We start from the raw sequence: 25,574 nt of genomic DNA, 5'->3' as shown, positions 1-25,574 counted from the left end.
TCTCTGTTTTGAAGAGGATGGGCTGATCCTCAGTTTCCTTCTGCTGTGACTGCCAAGGGGGGCTGCACTCCTTCACTCTTGTCTTCATAAAACCTGTACATCAGGCAGTCATCACAAGGTGAGCAGCACGTAAATCCTTGGGCTGTTTGTCATGGTGGAATCTGGGCAAGAAAAAGGACTTGGAATTCACAATGGAAAATGTTTTGGAGAGCAGTTACTCTGGGGCAGCAACTTTGCTCAGCAAGCGTAGGAATGAGTTTGGTATACAGTAAATCTCTATAGTTCTGCAGTCTTGTCAGCTCTCCCAACGAGCATCCTCCCCAGTCCAGAGCCTGACAGGTTTAGCTCTGGATACCGTGCCCAGCTGGGCTGTTATGAATTCATTAGATTTTCCTCTTTCCCCCTGTTACTTCCATGCTATGTAAACTGGGAATCTGCAAACTGAAAACATTTCTTCTTGTTTATAGGGAGACAGATTGTTCCACGTATGGACCCAAACAGCTTCACCCTAGACATCATGTTCACTTCCACGTGCCCCAAGTCAGGGCACTGCCTTTGAAACCTCCTGCTATGAATTTTGAGCCCTTTCCCTGAATATCCCACAAGGCAGATGCCTGAAGAAAACTCCCCCTTCCTGGAAGTGTTATGGAACGGGCAAACTGATGACTTGGGAAAAGAAAGCCAGCATCTCCACTGTAAAATCTGCTAACAAATGCGACCCTGTTGGGCAAGGACTGGTTTAATTTGGCTTCTGAAGCCCGCAGTGAGTTAAGAACTGCTCAGATGCCTTTAGATCACTTCAGTGAGAGTCTGCTGGCACATTTCAGTACAGTGAAAACACAGCACAAACATTTCAGTGTAGATTATTAGCAGAGTGGGGGAAAAAACCTACCGATGTGCAGTGATTAATCTTGTCCCTTGAAATTTGCTTATGCTGTTTCTTTCCTTCTTTAACCTTTGTTTAAAATCTCCTGCAGGGGTGGAGAGCTGGGAGGACATTTCAAATAGATGGCTCAGTCCTGAACATGCTTCTGAAACAAAAGAAAGCATAAAGAAAGCATTTTGAGCCTGACCTTTCATGGGTGTCACCTTGGGTTTAGATCATCTGTTAAAATACAAACCCAATGCTAATAGCTGTGTAGCTAAATATCCAGTTTCTTTCATTTACTAGATCTTCAGTTTATGCTTTAATTTAGCACTCCAACCAAAGTTGGAGTTATCAGAAATCAATATTTCTATTGGTTGCATAGGGGCTTATTTCAAGTGTAGAAGCAGTGGATATGGTCGCTTTGAAAAGCAATTACTTTCAGCAAGGTGGCAGATCTTCTCCTGCAGAAACTGCTCTCCATGGAAAACACCAGAAAGTTTTAGGAAAAAGTGCAGCATATTTTATCTGAAACCACCAAAGCCATTTTTCCCACTCAGCTTTGTCTTTAAATAGGAAGTGTTGCCTTCTATAGATGGTTTAAGTTAATCATTTCCCCTTACAAACACACTGGGGAACACGTTTCGTTCGGAGAAGCAGCTCGGTGTGATGTGAATGGAAAGCTACCAACTGAAAACAGGAGCAGAGCCTGCAGTTGCAAACCACAGGACTGTGCATGACCTAGGAAGGAAGCAAAAGGATGTTTCCGAAACCCATAGCATATAATAATTCACTTTAATCTTCCGTTGTTGTCTTGCTTCTATGGCTGGGAAATAAAACCAGACAAAGTCCAACTGAGATTTGCTTGAGCCTCTTGGTTTTCTGGCTGTCAGCTGGAGGAGAGCAGTGTTCTTTGAGAGCAATCAGCATAGATAAAGAGCTACCTTGAGGACAGCATTGCATGGGCCATAGAAACACATGATTTGCCCTATGGAAATAGATTTGAGCACATTACTTCAACAGGCCAGTGTTGGACCATTTGTAGGGAGATGTCTGCTCCTAGGGCTGGGGACCCCTTGTCTTTCAATACCATGAAATGGAAAAATCCAAAATAACTTTTGAAATAAAGCCCTCATTCCATGCAGCAGAGGAGAGACCATGTTCTTAGCAGTAATATGGGACTATGAGCTTTAATGAGTAATTTTCAGCCTCTAATAAGTAGTGCATCACTGAGAGCTTCTGACTTTTTCCCCTCTTTTTCTGTACGTCTCAAATCACACTGAGCTGTAGATGCCTGACAGACACCTTCTGGGAGCAAACCAACCAACAACAGATATTCCTTGGTTCCCATTTCCATAGCCTGGAAATGCAGCTTGTGTTACCCAGTGTGGAGAACACCGCTTGCCAAGAGGCGAAAAGCAAATCGCTATTTAAGACATCATCAAGCTCCCATTGGGCCTCATCACCTCCGACAGATTTCTGAGTCATTAAGAGGAAGTATTTTACTGCTATCCTGTTTGGTCAGCAGGTGGAAGGGAAATAGCTCTCACAAACCCTGGAAAACATTTAACAAGACTTCAATTTCAGCAGAGTCTTCGTCCTTTCGGCCTCAGTCTTACTTCTGGTTTCATGTAGTGCCAGCAGTTTGCTGGATATTGCAGAGAGGAAGACAACAAGAATCCTTGGCGTAAATGCATTTGTTAACCCTGTGTAATTCTGGTGCTATTTCCCAACTTTTCATCCACTCATATCTTCCCCCAAGACATAAATAGCTCTTTCCTCTTGTTGGTTTTTCCTCCAGTGCTTTAGGATTTTTACTTGTTCTCTCTAAGATATTTTGCTGCAAGATGAGAACTATTCCATGTTCTTAAAACTACAGGCTAGGGTTTAAAATGGACTTGGGTAGTTCATAAACTTCACAAAAGGGATGACATTCACCCCAAAATAAAAACAGGATTAGGACATCTCTTCCCGTACGTATGCCTCTTGTGTTACTGTTGTTAATCTACCTTTGTTACTATGGCTTTCTAAAAGGTGAGAATAGAATAATCCCCCTCCTTAAGCAAGCCTTGAAAATAAATTAGCTTTAAAGACCTTTTAGAGCCAATTTTTCTCACTGTTTATACATTTCTGGTTCAGCAGAAATGCATCTCAGAACAACAATGAAGAAATAGATCCATTGTTCAGTACAGTATATAAAAGCTCTCGAGTTTCCTTAAAGATGTTCCAAAGCGATACATGATCCTGGGTGCTCGAATCTGAGATGTATAAGAAACGTTTTAAAATACTCTTAAACAAATGGAGTCACTGGGTCAATTCAAGCCAAGCTGATGAGAGAACAATGTATAATGCAGAGAGCGACTCTCTGACCCTCATCATGTGCTTGGGTCTGCAGCTCCATCCAAAGAGAGGGTTTGGAAAGCCCTGCGATGTTTTGACACACACACACACACACATTTCATTTTGAGGTTCCACCTGGGATTTGTAGTAGCCACACAGCGAGGAGAGCAATTGTTTTTGTGGTTTCTTTCTGGCTCGGCCACAGGCTGATGCACCAGGAGTCTTACGAGAAACTGCTTTGTTGGGATTTCCTGCATGATTCTGCACACAAAAGCAGCCCAAGCGATGCAGCTGACACAGTTATTGGAACCCGCGGATGATTTTCCCAACACAGATTGATTTGGGAACCTCTGCTTTTCACCCACTACTCTTTGTTACATCCTACGTACTTCCTGTATGATATAACCTGGACATATTCTTTTATGGAATATCACTGTTATGAAGTGCCATTGTATTCTGCTAAAGCACTGAGAGCTGTATTTCGATTGCCAGGAAGAGATTTCAAGTTACTGAGATTTAACAAGTTACCATACACCAGCTGAGCTGTAGGAAATCTCCATATGTGCTTTTTCTTTGTTTTCTACATCTGTGGCAAATGCAAACCAAGACATCTTGTTTTAAGCCTGTCTCACTGTGTACTGAACAACATTACCTTGCACTAACCACGGACCATGCTTACACACACTCATGTGGATAAGTAACTCATTAACCACAGGAACAAGGGGTTCAGCATCTTATGCTTAGAGTGTGAAATGCATCTTGAAGTCTCAGGAGTCAGCACATGGCTTTGCATGCAGCACTGATTAGCAGAGGCAGTGAGTTCTTAACACCTCTAACAGCAACATCCTAAAGCACCATCCTGTATTTCACAATGAGACATGACCTTCTGTGCCCACCGAGGAGGTGCACCAGCATTACTAATCCGGCAGCTCACTCAGTTATACAGTGAACAGCAAATCACTGTAATGCCTTAAGCTGCACCTCTTCCAAAAAGTGAGTAAAGGCAGGAAAAACCCACCCAAAAAGCCAGCCTCAACCCTAATCCACTTGTTTTGGGGGATTTTTGGGTTTGCCAAACAAAACTCTTTTGCTCACTAATGGATGTGCCTGGGGCATTTTCATGGGGCTGCTTAGACCTATACTACTCTGTTTGATCTTTACTTTCCTTGGCATCACCTTGGCACCCTTCATTTCCACTGCCAGAGCAAATCTCTGCACAGGGTAGGGGAAACTAAGTGAAGGAAAAAATGCACTTATAAAGCAAAGTTAGGACAAGTTTGTCAATAGGAAAATATTTATGTTGCATGAATAGAAAAAATTCTTGATTACAAAAATTACCCACGAAAACCACCCAAACAAGCAAAACACATGCAAACAAAGAGAAAAACTGAAGTACTGTGATTACAGTGAGCAAATGAGAATCATTTTGGGATCAAGAACACATTAATGTACGCAGCAATTGAAAAGGAAAGAGATTTCATTCCCTTACCAGCCCCATTTTATTTGCACATTGAAGAGATCAAAGCTGACCGGGTGCTGCTCTGAGACTACACTGAGCATACCTTGTGTTTTTCCTGATAAATGTCCATTTTAGACAGCAAGGCTGATGCATCTCTCTATAAAGTCTAATGGGAGGAATGCTGCAGGGATCTGGTACCTGATAGCACACTTAGGAAAACTCTGTCCCTGGGGAGCAGAGAGGGAAGGAACAGGTTCCTCAAAAACCTCTTTCCGTGCTTATTTTAAGGCTTTACAGAGCATTGATATGGTGTTTGGCACAGGCAGATTTTTCCCTCAAATAAAGAGCTGAAATTGCACAAAGCCAGCTGGTCAAATATCCCAGTTTAATTGCAGTAAGATGGGACTGAACAAGTTAAATCTGAGTTATTGCAGCATTACTCCTAACAGGTTTACTGTATGGGGTGAGTCACGGTGTGGTTTGGTCTGCTGTTTGTGCAGAGTTTGCAGTATTTGACCTCTTGTAGAAGCAGAAGAATCATCAAAGCAAATCAGAACAATGGCTTTATCAAGCCTATGGATCCCACAGAAGGTGAGAAAGCCCCATGAAAGCACCTCCCCACTTGGGCAGCAATATCCTTTCGAGGAAAATTCTTTCCTGATCCCTGCTTTAAAGAAGTTATTTGAGATTAATGTAAAGACCATTTGTCATTTTAGTTATAAGGAAAGGTAATGGTTTTACCAGCTTTTTGCATTTGCTACAAGATTGAGCTTGTATTGTGAGCTTTTCTGTTAATCACAAACCAGTGAAGAAAGAGTCTCCTCTATATGGCAAAGCCCAAACTGAGTCACTCATCAATTCACTGCTAATTGTCAAACGTGTTTATTGCATGGGAGAATTGATAACCTGTAATAAGATGTGATGGATTTAGCCAGCTGTGTTTCTACTGTTTCAGGCTGGTGTATGTCCAACAGAAACCAAGAAGTTACATGAGTACAAAAGAAGGAAAAAAAAGGGAAATGAAGTACAGTAGTGTTGATTCAGCAGTGGTGTATTTTCCTCTCCTGATTATTTCTGTAATAACAAGTGTCTGATAAGTGGGTTAAAGACTGACTGAAGGAGATGGGATTGGAAAAGAATTGCCATCATGTTTGTTGATAGTCCTCCAGTTGATTTGAAATGTAGGCAAGTCATGGAATAATTTAGACTGGCAAAGAATTGCATGAAGCTTTCCTTCTCGAGCTAAGAAAAAGGGAACATGCTGTCTATATTAGTAAGCACACAATGTATTTAGATAAGTAAATGGAGTCAGGATGAATAGTGCATACATGAGAAATAAATGGAGACAGAATCCGCAGTGGAAAAAATGTCTGCTTCTTGCAGGCATCTGCATTACCCATGGCACTGGAGCAGCTCAGTGCAGGAGTCATCTATTGGAAAAGCCTGGACACAGATCCCTGCGCTTGCCCATCTCTCACAGGATGTCCTTTCCTGTCCAGCTGAAGCTGGAGGTGCCCATACAGCCCTCTGCCTTTGGGACATGGCCACTGCGCTACCACAGGGTCCTCCACACACCAATCTGGCCATGGCACAAGAACACAGCCAAGGAATATGGCTGGAAGGAGCCAGCTGGAAAGTTCATCTACCGAAACCAGGGAAGCCCCCGTAGGGGAGACACGCAGCTCCTGATCTATCAAGGCTTGAGGACAGCATGGTGGCACCCTCATCTGGTGAGCTTCTCTTTATTTTTCCTCTTTCCTTAGCAAATTTTCCCCCACAAAAATCCTGCCAAAAGCATTATTGGGAACAACTCACATGATAGTTGCAGCTGACCACATCCTCCTCAGTCTCTCTTCATCTTGGCATACTCAGCTTATGAGCTTGCAGAGAGCAATTCACCCCTTACCCAGCGGGACTTGAATCCAACCACCATTCCCAAGCACTCCAGTGAAAATTGGGCATGACCTGTGAAAACACTGTCTTAAAAACCAAAGATGTGCTGCTGATGCCTGACTAATGAGTGTGTGGTGGCCAAAACCAATGAGACATGACCATGTTAGTCTTAGAGAAATCATAGTGATTAATCATAGAACCAGAGGAGCACACATAATGATAGAAGGCCATGGGCATCTTCACAGAAGACTCAGATGTCTTCCTGGAGGATAATTCATACAGGATGCAAGATTGCTGATCTTCATGCACTAAACTTCACGAAGGCTTTTGATCTGTACCACATGGGGTTAGATTAGAAAAGGCATGAAATGTATACAGTCTCTTCAAATGGCAGGAAAACTTCTCCTTGATCACAGCAGAAGATATGAATCAAGAAGATTTCCTTAAGGAAAAGCTCACCATTCAGGGTTTTGACAGTGCCCCCAAATACAATTAGGATGTGGTGAACCTCCTTTGCTCTTCATTCACCTGCATGAACTGAAATTGGAAGTAGAAACAGCACAGCAGTTTCTTGCATGTATTTTCAGCCTGGATTTCATTAATATCTTTCCCGAGCTGGGATTATTTTGCTTGTGTACAGTGTTCAAATCTGTTCAGGCTTTGTTTGGAAGCAGAAAAACACTCCTAATGGAGGCACCCTGTGCAACCTAATAGAAAAGGATAGCGCTCAACAGCTTTTCTTTTAAACAACTAATAAAGTTTAATACATAATCAGATCCCACTACGGAATTCTACAAGTGTTAAAAATAACCCAACAGGAAGCATAAAAGCACTTATTAAATTCTACAAGTATTTACAGTAATTTCTGCATATGACTCTATTAAATTTCCATGGCATGCTCATTTCGACCAAATTCCACAGAATTTTTCCTAAATGGTCAGCTCTTTTCCAGTTTCGATGAGCAAAGGAACAAACCAGCCTGCTTCTTATCTGAGATCTGGTTAGATCAACACCGCTGGCTGCAAAACACAGCACCAGGCTCTCAGCTGGTGAAATTCAGCATAAATCTGTTGCCTTCAAATCCAGGCTCAGGGATTCCAGCTCCTCCTCTGCCTACTGCTCACCTGAGTATAAATCCATCTGCTTTTGGCTCCTGGTCTCCACTTAGTCAATGTGCAAAGCTATTGTTTTGAAATCGGGCATATTTTAGTAGCTGTGATATTAGCTGCCTTAGTCCATAAATGATGGGAGGGGTTCCTGAGCTGTTATTCCCTCTAACGTTTTCTGCTGGATGTGGATGGGATGGCCAAGGGCTGAGGTCATTGACGCTTTGTGTTTAGCGGGAGAAGGGGAATTTTTGGCTCTTTCCAGCAGGATCATCTCCCAGTGACTGTCAGGGTTATGCAACTGGATGTCTCCATGGTGCCTGGGAAGCCTCAGCCCATCCCTGCTAGAGATGCTCTGCTCTGCAATAGACTGTATTTCAAAGAATGACATTTGCCGACTTCCCAGACACAAAGGCACAATCATTTCCATTACAGAGCTTGTCTCATCACCCCAGGTTGGGCTGGCCCTGAGGAGCTGCTGTCTAGAGACCAGGCCAAGGGGCTGTGAGGATGGGTAACGCTCTGTGCAGTCGGTTGCCAAAAATACTTCTGGGAACAAAGACACTCCTTGAGTTTTCTGCAACTGAAGTAAATCTTGGACAAAGAACCCAGAGGGAGCTGTTGGCACACATCACGCAGCCATCAGACAGGAATCCTGCTCCCACATCAGCCGGCTTCTTGACAGGCAGGAGTTTAGAAACCATTTAGCACATGAAAGCTGGCAAATACATGCGTATATATATGTATATGAGAGACTTATGATTAAGGAAACTGGCATATTTTGCAAAGCTGAAAATGTGTCGCTCAGCCGCAATTGCTAAACTGAGCCATCAAAATGATTGCTTTCAAGGCTGTGAGAGAAGCCTTCAATGAAGGCTCTTAGACAGACTGGTACCCACAGTTGTGGTTTTAATAGGGTGGTTCTGGCTAGCAGTTGAATAGATGCAACTGCACGGAAGGGGTGAATGGCAGCGCATCCTTTTGAAAGCTTCACTCAGTAACACACTATCCTTACAGACTGCAAACTTCCCAAGAGACTGAGGATGCCTTTTGGATACTGCAATGCAAACAGATGCTCCCCTGCAATTAAGCCTGGAGGAGCTGCACGTTTGCATTGATTTTGCACTTGCTGGTAGAATTCCTCCAAATTACTCCCAGGCAGTAACTCCACTGCTTTGGGAGCACAGAGCTGGAGCAGGAAATGCTTTCAGCACAGTTGCTTATTATTTTGTTAGCATCCTTGGGCCAGGCTGCCTGCCCACAGCTTCTCTGTGCTGTGAACCACCAGCGTGAGCGATGCCACTTGAATACCACTGAGCTGAGACATAAACTCGCTAAGCTAAACACAGAGCAGGGATCAAAGACACCAGGGGGGATCTGCTGTCATCATTTGTGTATCTTCAGCAACTGGTGAATGATCAGTGAAGGGGATGGGTGTTCAGGGAATTGCAGCAGAGATTACAAGGAAGCTTTGACTTCCAGTGTTGTATTGACTTGCCCATTAAGTGCTTGATAGACTTTGGTTTTCTCAGATGAGTTTTCTGCTTGGCACTTCCTCTTCCCTCTAAGTGTATGTTACACAACTCTGCTTGGCTTGCATCTGGCCTTGGCTTTGCTGCAGGAAAAGCTTCGTATCAGCAGGCCAGGTATATAATAAGGTGTATTCTCCTGGAGTTATTTATGAACTAAGAACACATCCCTTGGCAAGGGACTCTGCCTCATCTCAGACACTATTCCTTCAAAAGCAGCTTCCTGATTTTCCAGATGCGACTTGTGCCTCTAAAACTTTGGATTCTTCTAAAACTTGGGATTTCTGCTCCCAAGTGCCTGGTTCAGAGGTCAGACCGCAGAGGATGGAGGTAAGCACAGGCATTTGGAGCAGGGGTGTCACCTCCTCACAGCACTCCATCTCCACAAGCCCTTTACCATCATTTTGCCATCCCACACATCATACAACAGGCTATGAAACCCTCGGAGAGCGCTTCCACCAACGCACAGGAAGAGTTGTGTAGCAAATGAAAGCGATAGCTTGTGTTTTGATTTTGTACTCCATAAAAGTCCATTCCATCTTGGAAAGAGAAACAAAGAAGTGGGGAATCCAACTGTATCCCTTGGAAATCAGCCAATAGACTCCAGAGGAGGATCAAATCTCTATAATGCAATAAAGCAGACAAATGAAAAAGGATTCTGCAATCAAGGTATAGTCCAAATTTCCTCCATGTCAATGGCAAGTCACTGGCCTCTAGTCAAAAGTATGCCTTGGGCTGACCGAAGAAGTAATGCATAGGATCAGATGCTGAGCAGTTTTGGAAAGACTGTACAGAAGGAGAATAAAGGGCTAAACTGATAATCCTATCAGGAAAATACAACTTAATCTGGAGCTACATATGAAAGGTTGAATCCAAATCATAGCAAATTCACCTCTATCTGCTCGTGGCGCTGACAGCAGAATTGGCTGCCCGATGTTTTGTGCCTAATTACCTGCGTTACAGCGAAGTACACAGCTTTTCTTAGAAGAGAACTTTTCTGTCCTTCTGAAAGTTTAATCCCCATAAGAGGATTGCCATCCTGTCCTTGGCAGAGTCAGGAATCAGGATTTTCACATCGCTTTCAGCAGAAAAAGGAACTATGTATTCGCATCTGCACGCTGGTGCTTAGCGGGAGCTCCTTGCACAAAGCTCCTCGGAGTCAGCAGGAACCCAAGCCAAGCTTCACTCCAGTTTAGTGCCCTTTCTTTTCATTGTTTCCCATTCTTTGCTTTTGTCTCTGTTTCTCCTAGAGACTCCCCATGGCTTGTTAATGGCACATTGCTGGGAATTAAACCTTTTGGATGCTGAATTAGAATAAACTCCACTCACCCTGAGCTAAGGGCATCACTAAGGGCTGCAGCCAGGCTGCCAGCAGGGCACTAGAGGAGAAGCCCAGCAGTATCCTGAGCCATGGCAATGAGCTCAAGATGTCCAAGTAACATGATTGGACATCAAAAGATGCTCAAAAAGAGCACCCATGTCCTGGAAGGAGCAGCCCCACTAAGCCTGGCTTGAAGTTTTATCATATGTATGAGGAACATAACTAAAAGCACAGATGCTTATCTAACTGAGCCTGAAAGCACCCACAGCAAATAAAAAAGCCATTCATTCACACATCTTTGCTGTCACTGAAGGAAGCTCACTAACCATCCACAGCAAATAGAGATCTTTTACAGGAATGAGGATGCCACCTCCGGACTAACTCTTTTTCCCAAGGATACACATCTCTATTCAGTGCGATTCCCAGTCTGGAACCTGACTCAACTCTATCAGACACACACAAATCAATGGGATAAATCCAGTGGATCAATTAGTTGCCTCGAGCTGCCACAGCAAAGCACAATACACTGATGAGGCTGTGATGAGCCTGCGTTAACCAGTGGTATTCGTTAAGCTGCCGGCCTCACTGATGTAAAGTGCCATGTAATAAGACATTAAACTCATCAGTGCCTCTGCTGTGAGGTCATCAGGCAGCAAATAATCATGGGGGGACAAAACCAGCAGCTCACAGTTGGAGGTACTTGGTTTTTATGTGCTTTAAAGGGGCTCTGCTCTTTAAAGGGGCTGTCTGACTTTTTCATAAGAGGAGCTCCCCCCAAACCAGCCAAGAGCCCCATTTCCAGCAGAGGTGAAGGTGAGGGGCAATAAGCAAGGAAACACCCCCCCCAAGGATACAGCTGGAGGGCAGTGATGGATGCTTCCTAAAGGGTGAGTGGGAACAAGCTGGCCCTGAGCTGCTCATCTGCCACATCACTTTCCCATTCAGCAGTAAAAGGTATAAAGAAGTTGTATGGGGGAAACAATAGGTATAAAGACAGCAGAAAGATATAAAAGTGCAAGACTCATGCCTGATACAACAGAACACGATGTACTGTGAGCCCTGACTGTCCTCTTCAGCTTTCAAACTCCTCTGGGGCACCGGATCTGTCTTTAAAGCTGTTTGCAAAGCATCTGCTGCCCTGACAGTGCTGTATGTAGTGAGGAAAGGCAAACACAAACCAGGCTTGAGCCACTCCGGGGTTTGAAACCGCCCAGTAAAAACAAGGTGAAGCACCACTCAGCTCTCCATTTAACAGGACCAGTTCTTGGAAACGAATGAAGGGAAATAAAGTGCATGTTCATTTGTGCGGTGCATAACAGGGAGGCTTTGTGAGAGGAAAGCATTCAAATCCAGGCCTTCATAAGAGCAGCTATGAAGTTACCTCCTTACTGTGGGGCTCTGTACATCTGCAAGGTGCTGTTGGTTGCCATAGCAGGGCCACATCCCATCCTGGGACCCTGGGAAGAGCCGCTGGTGGGCTGCAGGGACTGTACCTGCAGGATAAGCTTTAAAGCAACACAAGCAGCACAGTGGCTGCACATCACCCAGACCCCAAGCACTGCATCAGTGCTGGGCTTTAGCAGAATGCACCCCATAAAGGGGCTCTGCCACGCATGCTCAGCACAAATCCCTGCGCGGGAGAAACAGCTCCTGGCAGTGCTGGAATGGGACAATGCTCCAACCACACCAAGCAGGGCAGAGCCAGCCTCTCCTTGCTCCCAAACTGCCCTCAACTCCTGTAACTGCCTGCAAGTTGCTTACCTTAAGGAGAGAGCAGCACAGCACATGAGTCCTCCAGTCAGGGACCTGTAGACCTTATAATAAAAGCTTTTTATAAAGGCTATATCTATTCAAACCTCTGTTATCGCCCCATCGCAGCACTGCTAAATGCCTCCTATCTCCTGAACCAGTCTGGCCTTCTTTAAACTACTGAGTCCAAGCAACAAGTGCAACAAGCACAGAATAACCCTTCTCCACTGAAGAAGCCTTCACCCTTTTGTGCTGTATTTATGAAGTGGCTGTGGTCCTTCACCAAACAGCAAGAAGCTCTCTGCACACTGGAACCACAACGCATCTTGCTTAGCACATATGTAGTTTGTTAATGGAGTAATGTAAGCATGATTGGCTGCAGATGTGGCAGCAGGCTCAAGCACTGGGTCTGCATCAGAATTCCTTTAAGGTTGCTAATATAGCAAACTGATTAATTAGCCTGCAAAGCATCTGACTTCCAGCTTTTGTGGCAGTATCTGGTGGAATATGCAGTCACTTGACAGTGAGGAGGGGAAGCAGCATGTGAGATGCCATGCATACCGCAGTGAGCAGATTGGGTTCTTTGACCAGCAAAATAAACATCTCAGGTCTGATCGGAAAACATCTTGTTTGGAGATCACTGCAGGGTAATTCCATGCAGGAAAAGCAGAAAACACAGCTGCCACCTCCTCGCTCCACTGCTCACAACAACAGTTTAGGGGTTGGAAGGGGCAAAATGGGCAGGTTTGGGAGTAATTTGGCAAGTCTGAGGTGGGGTGTGCAGCACCAGGAACTGGAGCCAGGTTCTCAGTCATGCTCAGCCTCCTGCTCTTCCTCACTTGTGGAAAAAGAGATCAACCCTCCAAATCCTTGTGTTTGCACCAGTGCAGTGGGAGAGCATCCTGGCCTTCAGCAGTGCTGCCGGGAAGGGGCTTGGCCTGCAGCCTGCCTCCTGCAAAATGGCATTATCGGAGGGTTTCTGCCTGCAGGGCAAGGCAGCAGCTTGTTTCAATAAAGCTATTTGCTCAGAGGAAGCTTATTAATCCTCACTGAGTGCTGGAGCAGTGCAGACATGGAATGACGAAGGAGTTTAAACGCTGGGGAAACGCAGTCAACCTGTAAACAGGAAGTGAAAAGAAAGAATTCCTAAATCCCAAGGCATGTCCTGCCCTTAATCACCCACCACAGCCTCAGCTGCCATCACTCTGCTGCACTTTCCTCACCGGAGCCAACCAAGGCTTTCCTGGCTTGTCCTTAGTACAGCCCCTGGTAGCAGGTAAACTCTGGTAGCTCCATCAGCATCAGCATCACCGCTGGCACAACATCTTTAATCCCCACCCCAGTGCCATATTACACTTGCTTTTGTGCTATCACTCTGTAGTTGTTCAGCTTGTGGTGGTTTCCTACCAGGCTGTGCAAATGCCTGGAGGAAATCACGGCACTTAGCACTTGAATAAGCCACTGCTTCCTGCCAGTGCCACCATGGTGGGGATGGATCCCATCCTGGACATAGGGGGTTTTGCTCCCAGAAAGCTTTTTTCTAGCCTTGGGTATTGTGGGGCATGGCAGTGACTGCTCATGCCCTCTGCTGGTTGGATTCCTGGGATTTTGAGGGGTTTTGTGCAATGATCTGTTTTAGGAATACAGGCATTTAATTCGGCCCTGCAAAGGGCTGGGGCTGTGGAAGAGCTGGGTGCCCTCCTGAAGGAAAGGTGCAAGACAGGCTTATAACATTTATAGCAGGTTTGGACATACAGCATTCCATCTCTCCAGGGAGAGTGGGAGAGGGCAGGGAAGGAATCCAGCTAGGCACAGCCATAGACCAGCACAGCAGGACAGCATGTAGGATGTGATGGTGATCATATGTTAGCAATGCCCAAGTGCCAAACTCAGAGCAGGAGCGTGGGATTGAATTAAAAGGGTTTGTGCTGCATTTATCTGAACCTATCGTGCAAAACATGGGAGCTTGATCCCATGGGATGCTGCAGTTCCAAGACCTTGAGGGTGGAAAGCTGTGCTAGCTCTGTGTATTGTGGTGAGCAAGAGGAAAAGCCTGGACATGGAGCGGGGAAAGAAACCTCTGTGCAGACATCTTGTTGCAGCAAATCCCCAAACTGCTTGGGCATCTCCCACCAACCCTATCAGGAAGGACAGCCAGTGTTAGCTCCTTGGGCAAGCTCAAACCTCTGTGTTTGCACTCATATAACCCCCTCCATGGAAATCATGACCTGAAATGAGCAGGCATTTGTGTAGCTATTGAAACAGAGTGGAGAACAGTGATTTCTCCAAGGTCTTCAGAGGTGGTTGCCAAACCATGACTTGATCTCACAGCCCCCACATGGGACCTTCCACTGGATCGGGCACCGTGTCTCTTGTGAGCACTTTGCTTTGACTAAACCCAAGCGGGTGTTGCTGGAACAAGCCCCAGGGACACGTTTTTGGGCAGGCTTAGGGTGGCAGTAGCAGGGACGGAGCCAAGGGGCTGACTCATGGTGCTGAGCCCCTGCCAGCACCGCCGGCTCCCGCTGGCTGCAGCGCTGAGAGAGTTCTCGGTGTTTCTCCCTCTTCCCTTTCGGCACAGGAATCGTTACTCATTCCGCACACAATGCCAGGTACGTTTTATTGTGGAACGGGCAATGACACGGAGCGGCTGGGCATGGGAAGGCAACCGCTTGAAACGGTGCATTTCCTACATGACTTCAAATTGTAACAATCCCAGATATTAAGATTTTGGCACCGGGAACAGTTCGGGGGATAATTATGTGCTATGATCTAATTTTTGGGATCTGCGCTTATTGCCAAATCTCTACGGCTTTCCTGTCTCCCTCGAGAGCAGTCCAAGCTGCAGGTTCCTTTTAACTCTCACATCCCCAAGCCTGTCCTGACTTTTTTCCTCTTTCTTTTCCCATCTTTCTCTTGAGACTTTTGGGAAAGCCTCTATCCAAACCTGGAAGAAATCAGGCTCTTCTTCTAATGTCCTTATCACTGTAGTTCATGGGAAAGGAAAGTAAATTAGGATAAAGTTGGCATCTTTTGGATTTTGGGCACCGTTTGATTCCAAAAGCTGATGCTCCTGCAGATGTAATAACTGATGCCAGTGTCAGGGTCTTATGGATGTACACACAGAAAAGCCCAGCTAAAACTTTATCACTAATGACTGAAGAGCCGTTTTCCTATGCCTTTGTCAGAAAAGAACAAACATGCAAGTCAGGAGAATTGCAGCATCCCAGAAGCAATGTCCCCTGTGAATGAAGCCCTTGTAAAGGGTCTCTATTACATGTGGAGAAGTGGGGTCTTCAGAGGGACAACGAAGCTTCACTGTTGTATGTGCTGCTTTGGACTCCTGATGCCACCACACTTCCTTTTAGTCCCAGATCCCCCAAGCTGAGGCATTTTCAGCTTCGCTCCGATCCCTAACAGCGGCTGCTGCCTTCACACTCATTTTGCTCTGTGTAAGCAACCCAGCAAACACAAAGCACAAGGGAAATACCTCTTTGTATCCCTGCAACGTGCAGCAACGTCCCTTTCAGGCTGTGCTCACGTTCGTGCTTTTGCAGCTGAAATTGCCCTGGATATTCTCTGTGCTGTGATTCACTCCTTCGCACCAAACTGAACGCGCCTGAAAGGCTGTTTCACTTTCTATGCCCAATGTGAGGCTTTGTGTATACCCGCAGCAGTGAACCCCAGCAGCCAAGTGGGAAGCAGTGGAGGACACAGTTTTAAGCTGTGTGTGATGTCTTTAGGAGCAGTCAGTGACAATGGAGCAGCACTACACAGAGACCCTGAGAAGGTGCATACCTGAGCCCCCAGGACATCAAAGTGGATACAGCTTGTGTTTGTGGGTTTCCTCCTGGTATTCAGTAAGGGCACTGCTGTAATATCCTCCTGTTTCAGTTTTCAGTTTATAATCTATAATGTGACCACGTTTTGGGCATCATTGAAGCTCATTATGTTGGTTGTTACAAAGCTGATTGTTGTGTCTACAGGAATCAGAAGTGATTTGTAAACCATCCATAAGCAAACAAGAGCCTTAAAGGCATGGATGTCTCTAGGTACTCTGTGGGCCATTCACTAGAAGATTCAAACATACAGAGCTGGCAGGTCTGCCTTATTTCATGGAATCATTGAATCATGGAACGGTTTGGGTTGGAAAGGACCTTAAAGCTCACCCAGTTGCAACCCTTTGCCAGGGGCAGGGGCAACTTCTACTCGATCAGACAAAAAGGCAGGGTAAAGACCACAATTCTAATGTGGAGTTTGACTTGGGACATTTCAATGTGGGGAGGCTTTGCTTCATTCTATCTAAAAAGTGCTCTGTTTCTAGCAGCAACAGCCCCTTTACAGGTCCCCCCATCCCTGCATGGTTGAGCAGAACATTTCCCAGCTCCATCAGCAGCCTCAGACCTTGCTCTGGGGCACTGGGGGACGCACAGGCAAAGTACAACAGCCCTGAGAGCGCGCCTGCCTGCACTGCCCAAGCTTGCTTCAGTAAATTCATCCTCATTTCCTGATAGAACAAACCACCCCCCTCAGGCTGCTTCTAGAGAAGAAAAAAAGAAATCAATCAAATACTAAACCCATGTTAAAATAAACAACACGCAGCGAAAAGCTGTTTTCCCTTGTTTTCCTTAGTAGGAAGTCAGCAGCCTCGACGGGGCTTTGATGTGGGGATACACAGTTGATGTCAGCAGTGCTGACAGACAGGCCTCAAAAGGCTCCGGAGGAGGGTTTGAGTTCACACAAACACTCCCACGTTCATGTATGTCTGTGCAAGGGCATCCCAATTGCCTGAGCCTGCAAAACCCAGACCCTGCACTTCATGGGGATGGGGTCCCGCAGGCTTCTGCATGAGATCCCAACACAAAACCTGATGTGCATGGGTTATTCCATTTCCCTTTGGTTCCTGTTCTGGCTAAAGATTAAAACACAAAGTGCTGACAACAGAAGAGAAGCCCCCCTTCCCCTCCAAGGCATGGGAGATGCTCTGATTTTGCAGAGGTTTGATCTGCACCTCTGTGAAGACTCAGGTGAATGTAAAAGCCCAGGAGCCTACATGAGCTTTTTAAAACATGAGATCTCCTGAGCAAAGAGCCAAGAAACATCCCACAGTCATCTACAGAGATGTTCAAAGCAGGAGAAAAAAGCTCTGGCTTTCTTCTTTACTGAATGCTTGAGGCTGCACAGACCCTGGGGTTTGCTTATCATGATGCCACCGTAATAAGCATAATATTATGCTCAATAGTATATAATAATTACTATATTACTGCATAATAAGGTGCTACCCTCTCCTCAGCTCTTCTGAAAAGCCTTTTCCAAGTATCTTCCATCTAAAGCTATTCAGATCAGAAGGAATTCTCCTGGAGCTTCAGGAGTCCGTCTGCAGACAGAGCACAGTGACTGCCTCAGCCACCTCCACCACACTGACTGCAAATGGCCAGCTCTCAAAAACTCTATGAAAACACATAAAAAGGGTAAATAGATCTTGACATCAGCCCAGCAGGAGCCTTCACATTCGGGTGATACCACCCTTATTGAAAGCAAAGCTTTTGTGCCTGGGCTGGAACCAAGCAACCTTTCATTCCTGGGACTTTTCAAACAAGAGCCACTTGTACCAAGCTGTTGCTTGACCATAGGGATGGTTTCTGTTGACACCAGATGGTTTTCATAGAGCTCAATATTTTTGTCCTAAAATAATAACACTGCTGACTGTGAATGAATTAAATTGTCTCAACCCTCACTTTCCCACCGATTATAGTGAATTATGAATGACTCTTGACTAAGAGAATCTCCCTTCTTGGGGAGAAGATATATTTGCCTTGTGGCCAGCTCTATAGTATTTGACTGATTCATAGATCCATAACTTATGGAATTAGAGGGGATTTTTTTTTCAGAGCTTTAACTCAAAGTGGTTTCTTTTTTCTTTGAAATCATGTGGAAAGTGCAGATGATGAATTTTCCCTCCATATATTTTCAGCCCTCTAATAATGAGTCTCACTTGCAGCTTTCTAACTTGCACCCTCACCCTACATTAACTCAGGAACTGTCTTCATTCAAAACACACTCCATCTGAGCTGAAATAGGCTTTAGGTCTTCTAAGATACTGATCAGCCTTCATCCCTGCAGAGACTGTGTGAGGCTCAGAAACCTCTTAACAAATTTAGGCATACCGTGATTTTTCCTCATTGAAATCCAAACCCACAGAAGCAGATTTTATATGAACAGACCATCAGAGTGTTATCAGCAGAAACCATCGTGCAATGAAGATGTTGCCAAAACATAGGTTTTGGTTAAACTTCTTCGTAACACATTAAAGACCTGCAATATTTACTCCTATTTAAATAGGGCTGACACAGTTCTTAAAGGATGGAAAAGTTCAAGACCCATTTTTGTGTTACGACATTGCTATGTCTGCCCTGAAGTGGAAATGTTGGAGTCAGAATGGAGCAGTAGGTTTCTCAACAGTCCTATTGAAATTTATGGGGTTGAGTTGTGTTTGGAGGATGAATTTAGCAGCGCAAAGATGCCAACGCTCCTACACTTATCTGAACCTAAGGCAGATTCCGGTTTCTCCGGAACAAATCTGTGCTTGGAATTGTTGACCAGATGAAAAGAGAAAAGCATCCCTGTACTTCAGAAGTTATTCTGGGACTGAAAACATCCAAAAGATTTAGAGATCTTAATAAAGTTTGCTAAAGAAAACAGGTCCTTTGGCTTCCTCTGAAGGCCGTTAATCTACTGCAGGAGGTGGCTGTGTGAAAGTTTGCTGCTGTTGGGCTGCAGTTCAGTCAGATTACATGGGTTTAAGGCTGTTTTTTCTTGTAATTTCTAATAAAAAGAAAATCTGACGGTAAAGATACCTCTGCCTGTCCCACCTGCAAATGATGGCATGGAATTTCTCCATTCCCTACGTGCTTCCCAGCCAAATATCCCATTAGAAAAGGAGAGAGGGAAGTATTTTTTGTGAAATAATAAAAATAAAGAGGACTCTTTAATAGGCCAAGCTTGCAGAAATGCCTCCAGACGGCTGGGCCAGCTGGGGTCAGCTCAGTGATCCAGGGCACGAGGCTTTAGGATTATTTTCCATGGGCTCAGTACAAGAGAAAATTGGCTCCGGGTGTCCCTCCAGTACCTGTGCTGTCTGCAGTGAGTTTTTGAGATCCTGGTGTGAAACAGTATTTGATGCTGGAGCCTTCAGTTGGGTTATGAAAAGTCAGTGGCACTTTGCCTCTGTTCTATTTATTACATTCCCTGGATCACATTTTCCTCACAGTTGGAAGGCCAGGTTGGATGGGGCTTGGAGCAACCTGGCCTAGTGGAAGGTGTCCCTGCCATGGCAGGGGGTTGGGACTGGATGAGCTTTAAGGTCCCCTCCAACTCAAACCAACCTCAAACAGCTACACCAGGATGGGTGGCAATAGGCTCTGGAGGTGCCCACATGGACCACAGAGCGGTGGCAGGGAAATGAGACCCATCACACTGCCTAATGCAGACACTGGGCACTGGTATTTGCCCTTGCTGAATCCCCCCCACCCATGTCTCACCAATGGCTGGTTATGGCAGCACTGACACCCTGCACCATCACTGCTTACATGCAGAGATGGGAAAGGGGGAAAGAGACATCAATGGCAGTCATCTCTAATGCTACACACTACTAACAGGGTCCTGCAGCCTATGATGACTTCTGGACAGATCCCACCAAGCCACTTTACCTTCTCAGCTCGCATTCTCCTGCCATCTGCAGACAATTACTACAAAGCTCAAAGTCCACTGGCTCCTGAACAACACTGTCCGGTTGTCCCAGCAGGCTAATTCGAGGCAGTGTGTGCTGAGGATGGGGGGAGCACTGTTATTATTCATCTCATGAACCAAAGGTGCTCGACTCTGGTTTGTTTTAATGGCACAGTAACCACAGACTAATATTATTAACTGGTCCTCAGCAGCATGCCAAAAATCCAGTCCTGTTGTGAAAGGAAAAAAGGAATAAAGCACTTGAGAATCCAATATCTTTGGTGCTAATTTTAGGCATGTATGCTGGCACGGGGAGCTTGTTTCATCCATTCAGCTCTGGTGCCGTGCCACAGACTCAGATTTACAGACTATTAGTGTCTCAAATAGCACTTCATGTGCAAGAAGCAAGGGGAAAAACACTGGGTCCCTCAACTTGGTGGGGTTTGAGCTGAGTTATGCAAACAAAGTTACTTTAGCTGTGGAGTTATTTACAGGTTGGCTCGTAGGAGTCTTAGTGACAGATTTAAATGAATTAATTTCTCTGACTCTCATTCGCTCTCTTCCCCCTCCAGCTATTACATGTAATTACAGGAAATCTTGGTCTATCACATCTTCAAAAAGACACAATGAAAAGCAATAGCAGAGAGATTCATTTCTTCCTTCTTTCATGTTTTTCTTGGGTGGGATGAAAGGGTGTGGTGGAGCTTTTCCTCGCAGCACCTCGCTGCTCTGCTCGGATCACCCAGCACAGACGCCCCAAGAGCTCCCCTCCCTCGCTGCAGACAAGACCTGGCAACCCTGCAACCTTTACTTACTGCTTTCTTGGCCTTTGAAACAGCCTTTAATGATTTTGTGAGGCATCCACAGGGAGCAGCCCCTTTATTTTTAAGCATTAAAGAAGGAGCGTAAGTGGATGTCTCAAACCTGTGCGCTTGCTTGGACCTCATGACAGTTGTGCTCACATCTAAGTGGTAAAGCTCAAAAGCGTAAGCTTCATTCTGAACCCATCATTAATTCAAGAGAAGGAGAGATACAGCCATACCTGCAAACAAGTCCTCAAACAACGTGCTTGGGCCAAGAGTTCTGGTGCACAAAGAAAGGCGAAAACAGCTGGAATTTGCCATGATTAATTTAGATTATGACCAGGCACATCTTCATCCTAACCAGAGCTTCCTCTCTGAAGCCACCCATCAGCATCGCTTCCAGTGGATCTCCCCCGTTGTGCTACACATTTTTCAGCTACTGTGGCTTTAACAGCACTTCCAGCATGTCAGAGAATAGCTAAACACCACTTAAGACAAGAGAATACTCTTTCAAAAGTACAGCTGATATAGAGCTACTGTTTTGTCCCCAAAAGCATATATGTTAAGTGATTATTAGGAAAGAAAGGGAATTAAGTAACAAAGGTGATGGACATAAAAAAAAGGGAGACAGGAAGAAAACCACTCCTGGTTTGGTGGCCTTCAAAGAAAGAAATGTGCTTTTGAAATGGAAAAGAAGTTTCCACTGGAACCTGGGCAGAAAGTCAGAATCAAATAGATAGAATTGGAGGCACGGTCCCAAACCGGGGCTTACGTTACTGATCCTTCTTTTAATTCTATGTACTGTTAGGAAAACCTCTTAAATACATAAACAGTGTTGGGAGTTAAATGGGTATGAAAAATGTTTCGGTTTTTCCCTTTTTAACAGAGGCAAGTCAAATGAGAATAGCTTGATCTTTGACAGAAACACAATCAAGTTTACCTGCAAAGGACGTATTACCACTTGCATTAAGTGTGAACGACTTTCAAAGTACATTGCATTTCAAGGCACTGGAGTGGATATGCATAAAGGGAACTGGATTTAAACCAAAACTGGGTCCCATTCCTCATCCCTGTTAGTGACATGGGGGTGTGTGCATAGGGATCATGTCTAGACGTGATTCAGGTGGAACCCACTCCTCCACCCATCACCACTACCGCACTGACATCTTCCTTGCAGCTTCGTGTGTTCTTACCACCATAACAATTGCATTGAAGCCCAGTGATATCACTGTTCCAAAATCCCCTTAATCCTCAAAGCAGATACAACCACGGGGTTTTAAACACCTCTGTTAATCCCTTATCGAGAGCAATAAATCGTTCGATGGATGAAACCTTATCTTTCAGACACGGACACAGGCATGTCTGTGACATGAAACGCCAGCAGTGATCTGAGGGTTAAACACAGGAAGTCAGACTGAAAATCACAGATTTAAACATCTTTCTGATGTGGAGATGAAGGCTGAGGTACTGGCAAGTGATCTAAGTTGCATGTCGCTCATCGACACGGCTGCAGATGACACATTGCAGGTATCCCAGAACACGTCTTTGAGCCCAGCTGAGCCATTTGGCTAATACCCAGCAGAGGCTGTTTTTCAAGACTCTGCTTTCCCAAGTGGGTGCCTCATCATGAACCTCAGCAGCCCTAACATGAGCTCTGGATGAGCTTTAAGGTCCCTTCCAACCCAAACCAGTCTGGGATTCTATGATTTAAAAATCCCACCCATCCACACCCACATGGATAACTGACACTTATCATTGGCAATGCCCCTCCTTGCCTGCTTGAGGGACATTAACAGCAAGGAGATAAAGAAAGACTGCAATGGAGGGCACATTCCCTGCACCTTGTATTGTGCCTCTTCCCAGTACGGCTGGTTGCAAAATATAAACAGTTTTCCCTTAATTGGGCTGTTATGGTAATAATCCTAAATTTATTTAGTCTCCTATTATGTGAATTTACAAACTGTAACAGCAACACAAACAGGGACGTTAACAACAACTTAACCCATCCCGGTGTGGGAGTGAGCTGGGGCAGCACTTCAGAGCAGGACATTTGGCTTTTTCCATGGGAAACTGCTGGGGGAATTTAGGGAGATGAACTGCAATCACACACGCAGGACTCTGCCCAGCTGATAGGAATGTAGAAGTCCTTTCCATCCCTTGAGTTTGATTTTCAGGCTGAAGAGGCCATGGATAAACATACTGTGTCTGTACTTGTCTTGCACTTTTTAGGTATCCGAGCTTCCCAGGATGCAGCGCTGTGATGCTGAAGCTGGAGTTTTATTGTCTTTAATAAGATCATTGGAAATGTATAAATGCTGGTCCAAATCCAAATGGAAATCTTAAATTAGGCAGAGAATATAGCAGTGGTTTAGGTGTTTCGGAAGCGTGGACATGGGGCAGTGAAACGCTATCCCTCTGCGGATGCTAACCTTGCTGGGGCTCGTTTGCTCTGCAACACCTTCTTAGCCCTGTATGGTTACAGTATCTCCTTCATTTTCTTAACCTAAAAAAAAAGAGTAAAGTGAGAAAACAGAAGGAAAACAAAGAGAAAGCAGTGATTTTTAAATCAACTGTCATTTCTGGCAAGGCCGAGCATCGCAGCAAGGTATTTGTTTATTATCAGGTATTTCCTCAGGATCAAATCCAGAGGAGAGAGGTCTGGTACTGGTTAAAGTCTGCTTAAGATCCTTCTTGAAAAGAGATTTATGCAAGGAAATTACCTAAGCTGGGGACAGAGGCTTACTCAGCGGCAGCGCAGCTCAGTGCGCGCGCATTGTCGGTCACTGCGTGGGGCTTTTTTTAGCCCCACCGAGGGTGCACAGTGAGAACAGAGGCAGGTTCTCGCTCACATAACGGGATCAAAGCTCCCAATTGTTTCGAAGGAAATGACCCAGCAGGAGGAGCGTGTCGGACTCCAGCTTTTGCTCCCAGACCTCTACAAGCACCAAGTAGCTGCTCCCTTTGAGCACGGGGCCAGGCAGCACAGGGATACCTGGATTGGGGTGAGGGTCTATGGACATCCCCACCCCTTAAATCCCACCTCTTCCCAGCCCACCTGATTGTGAGCTGGCAAAGGTTCCCACCTCAATGGGAACGGTTTCCCAATGATGTTCCCACCTGGGGTGGTCACTTTTCCAAGTGGGAGAAGGGAACACGCAACTTTCTTAGCTCATGCTGATGATACAAGGTACCGTGGTGGCACATGGAACAGTAGGAGGGCATCCCCGGCTGCAATCACGTCCCAGCAGGTCATGACTGATGTGCTGGTGGATGCCCCAAGGAAGCAGCAAACAGCAGCAGCGGGTACGTGCACTGACCCATCCAGGCAGTAGATTTAAAGCACAAAGGATGGAAAAGACCTATGAGTTCATCCCTGCCACTTCCCTGCCAACAGTCAGTCGGATGCGTTTAATTGTCTCATGATGGGACTTCCACTGTTTCTCTGGGAAAACACAATTCCCATATATAGCTCACCTCAGGGACACTTCAACCTACAGTCAGGGCAAGCAGCTACAAAAGCACATGACCAGGGTTGAAATGAGGTTTTAGAGGCAAAACAGTGACTGAGCAGGTTGTCGTGTTATTTTTCCAAGGTCACCACTGGAATATCTGGCAGGGTTATCTTACGGCTGGGAAATTTTACTGTACTTGCAGAAAACAACCAATATTTTTCATTCCTGTGCCCGGCTCTTTGCTGTTTGTGTTGGTTTAACTTCACTGACCCTAAAACGCTTAAACTAGAGTAACGCGGCATTGAACTGGGTCCCGATATGGATACGAATTATGTGTGTAATACAGTAAAGTATTGTGAAACAAACATTCAGCAAAGCATCCTGTATGGAAACTCTTTCTTCTTTCATCTCCATTGATCATTGACGTCTCTGCTGACAGAACGTGGTTACGCCGGCAGCCTCTGATCACTCCGAAATGTCTCAGAACTATGTCTCCATGCAGTTAAGGTTTTCCGCTGCTATGAAATATCTTAATGCTAAAGGTTTGTTTACAAGGGGTGGCTGTTTCCACTTGCTGGAGCATTTAAAAAGTTGTTTTTTCCAACCACTAAGTAGATCTAAACATTAAGTGTTTCTTAAGTTGGGTTTCCAGCTCCTAGACTGCTATTAACATTAACTTTCATTGGTTTAAAACAAAATAAAACACAAAAATTGCTGCTTTCACTTGGCTTCTCATCACGTCGAGAAAAAGAAAATGAGTATTTTTAAGATGCTTTATTTTTAAAAGCCTCATTGTGCAATCCCTACACCAGCTCCTTAGCTGAGAGCAGGGCCATGGGGACAAAGTGCTTCCCGGTTTACAGGGGGAAGGTTTGGGGTGCTGTCCCTGTGTCCCCCCCACCGGCCACACTGATGCTCCCTTGGCAAAAGGCACCCAATAAATGCTGGCTCTTCTGCCACTGATTTCAGCCAACGGAAGTGTGGTTCTGGTGCCTTCCCCAGAGGGGAATTGCCTCTGGGGTAGCTGGTGTGGGATGCATTTGGGTCTGTAAAGCTGTGAAGCTTGAGCTCTGCTTTGGAGGGACTCAGCCCTTCACTTGCAGTCGTCCCCACTGTTTGTAGCAATGGTCCTTGTAATAATAAACCCTTTCCCAAGCCAAGCATCACGGTCATATGGGGGCTAAAGCCAAGGAGTGGTTGGTGGCCACTTCCTGCCACATCCAGAGCATCTCAGTGTCTCAGCATCACCCACAGCAGACTGGATTCAAGAAGCCCTACGATGGTGATTACTGCGGTCACTTCATTTCCATGGGTGGGCAATCAGGCCCC

At 45.4% G+C, this 25,574-nt stretch overlaps 2 long non-coding RNA genes across 2 annotated transcripts in view; one reads left to right on the top strand and one right to left on the bottom strand.

Annotated features, from left to right (window-relative positions):
- LOC133270244 (uncharacterized) overlaps positions 1 to 25,574 on the top strand; it is a 255,012-nt gene that overhangs the window by 147,342 nt on the left and 82,096 nt on the right. The gene's annotated exons all lie outside the window — the stretch shown is intronic.
- On the bottom strand, positions 57 to 12,572 carry LOC133270442 (uncharacterized). Its single transcript, XR_009743776.1, has 3 exons — positions 12,275 to 12,572; positions 893 to 1,031; positions 57 to 161 (listed from the first exon to the last, which is right to left on the bottom strand). It is a non-coding gene; the product is annotated as an uncharacterized LOC133270442 (long non-coding RNA).

The sequence above is a fragment of the Pezoporus flaviventris genome, unplaced genomic scaffold, assembly GCF_033815535.1.
Source record: "Pezoporus flaviventris isolate CSIRO_AGI_PZ_B2104156 unplaced genomic scaffold, CSIRO_AGI_Pfla_v1 ptg000020l, whole genome shotgun sequence".
In the NCBI taxonomy this organism is placed as follows: domain Eukaryota; kingdom Metazoa; phylum Chordata; class Aves; order Psittaciformes; family Psittacidae; genus Pezoporus; species Pezoporus flaviventris.
The sequence above is the reverse complement of the archived record's forward strand: the minus strand, read 5'-3'. Positions and strand labels throughout refer to the sequence as shown.